The 2500-nt window shown below is 38.4% G+C and overlaps 1 protein-coding gene across 3 annotated transcripts in view; it reads left to right on the top strand.

Moving 5' to 3' along the window:
* LOC122246032 (uncharacterized) overlaps positions 1 to 733 on the top strand; it is a 6182-nt gene extending 5449 nt beyond the window's left edge. For all 3 annotated transcript variants that reach the window (XM_086544391.1, XM_086544392.1, XM_086544390.1), the window contains exon 6: positions 1 to 733. This exon is cut by the window's left edge and continues 234 nt beyond it. The gene's annotated coding sequence lies outside the window, so the exon portion shown is untranslated.
* The last annotated feature ends 1767 nt before the right edge of the window (positions 734 to 2500 follow it).

Genomic DNA, 2500 nt, shown 5'->3' with positions numbered 1-2500 from the left:
GGGTGTGTGTTTTTTTTTTTATTGCTATTTTTTTAAACAGTTTAAGACAAAGAAAAAAAATCTCTCTCTAGACGATATTTTGGTGACACCGTTTTTGTTTTGCTTGTTTATTTCTTTTTTCGTTTTTGTTTTGACGCTGGTTGAAGTGATGATGTATTTTTCTTGTTTGTGAAATTGGCAAGATCATTAAGTTAATACTTGTTAAGATCGAATGTTCAATTGGATAATAGATCTGTTCGTCACGTTACCACTATTTCTACTTCAGGTATGAATTTATAGTTTGATGTTTATCGTACATATACCTGTCTATCTCTATATCTATCTATCAATTTATAATAGACCATCGATATGGTACATTAAAAAAGAAAGAAAAAAAAAAAACATATGAACAACATTAAATTATTATTTTTTTTTTTATGATAGGTGTATCAAGACTTTTGATATACTTGGTGATTATCTTTGTTATATACGAAAATATTTTCTCCTTCATTAATTTCCTTAGTTTTAGCTTTACTCGTCAGAGGTTGCAGCCATATATGTGTCTTAGTTTTCAAGTGTTATGTCAGTCCGTAACGTGAGTTCTTTTCACAGCAAGGTTCATATATATTTTGCTCTGAATGGTGCTTCCTTAACGTTACACTAAAATAAAGATTTATAATACAGTTCCACGATATGATATGATATGCCATGTAACGCTTATATATACAGTAATACATTCCGTAAGGTCATACTACATCCTTTTTTTTTAGCCTATACCATACAAGTAAGTATATATAAAACCACGCATAATTCAATCCCTACAAGATTTAATTTCACAACAATATCAACAAGACTACAAAGTCTCTGACGCAAGTAACCTTCACCAGAGCTAATAAACGGATTAAACGTATAATCCGTGATTATAATCTGTGAGTCACGGCTTTGGATTAACCCCATGACAATCTAAATCCCAATACAGAAAGCCTCCTGTCACAGTGCCATCAAATTCGAAAAACTGCCGTGACTATACGGGCAGTGACAAGCTTACTGTTATCTCTGAGGTGTGAGTGAGGTGTGTGTGTGTGGTTAACAATCCCTGCGGAGGGATTAGCTCGGACGGGGACACGAGGGATAAGCTAATGGCGTTGGGAAAGATGCTGAGTGAAAGGAGAGAGAGAGAGGGGGGGGGGGAGATTTAACGAAGAGAGAAGGGGAGAGGAGGGAGAGGTTTAGCAAAGAGAGAAGGGGAGAGGAGGGAGAGGGAGGGAGAGATTTAACAAGGAGAGAAGGGGAGAGGAGAAAGAGAGGGAGGGAGAGGTTTAACAAGGAGAGAAGGGAGAAGGAGAGAGAGGGAGGGAGATATTTAACAAAGAGAGAAGGGGAGAGGAGAGAGAGAGGGAGGGAGAGGTTTAACGAAGAGTGAAGGGAGAGGGAGGGAGAGATTTAACAAGGAGGGAAGGGGAGAGGAGAGAGAGAGGGAGGGAGAGGTTTAACGAAGAGAGAAGGGGAGAGGAGAGAGAGGGAGGGAGAGATTTGACAAAGAGTGAAGGGGAGAAGAGAGAGAGGGAGGGAGAGATTTAACGAAGAGAGAAGGGGAGAGGAGAGAGAACGATTAGAAAGGGTTATGTGTATTACAGAAAAAAAAAATGCGTCAGGAATGGAAAGAAGGAGAAAATAGAAGCATTCAAAAGTGATAACAGAAGTGAAACACGAAGCCAAAAGAGATTGACTTACGTATTGTATGTAATATTTCTCTCAGTCTTGCACGTCCTGCAGTGGCGAGAGGTCTGCAAGGAAGCAATACGAAGATAAAATTTTACTCATTGTATGTATCTGTAAAAAAGTATATAAAAACTATTGACTTGTATTGCATTCATTAAAGTATATGAGTTTCCATAGTTCTTTTTTTCGAAAAATTATACCAATGGACAGGAGACATACATATATACAAATACACATGCATACATATATACATACATACATGCATATGTACGTACATACATACATACGTGCATATATACATACATATATACTTACATAGAGAGCAAATTATGAATAAATAGAAAAGACATATAAACAGATAGTTAGACGGATAGATAGATGGACAGATAAATAGAGAGAGAGAGAGAGAGAGAGAGAGAGAGAGAGAGAGAGAGAGAGAGAGAGAGAGAGAGAGAGAGAGAGAGAGAGAGAGAGAGAGAGAGAAAGAGACAAAGACAGAGACAGAGAGAAAGAGAAAGAGAAAGCGAGAGAGAGAGAGAAAGAGAGCGAGAGAGAGAGAGAGAAAGAGAAAGAGAGAGAGAAAAAAAAGTAAAAATGTTCAGAATTGAACCTCTGGGGCCGGATACTCAAAACTCTGGCAGTTTAAGACGTCGCAGCGGGTTACGCTCTCGTAAGGTACGATGTCCCTACGAGGTCGCAAATCTCCCATACTCAGAGAAAAAATAAAATATCGTAACCGAAAGAAAACCTCTTAACCGTAGTTCGATGGGATACCCTCAGAAGGCGGGACCATTTCGAA

The sequence above is a fragment of the Penaeus japonicus genome, unplaced genomic scaffold (genome assembly GCF_977035675.1).
Source record: "Penaeus japonicus unplaced genomic scaffold, GWHDUDI00000001_assembly GWHDUDI00000015, whole genome shotgun sequence".
NCBI lineage: Eukaryota > Metazoa > Arthropoda > Malacostraca > Decapoda > Penaeidae > Penaeus > Penaeus japonicus.
This window is presented reverse-complemented; position numbering and strand designations above follow the sequence as displayed.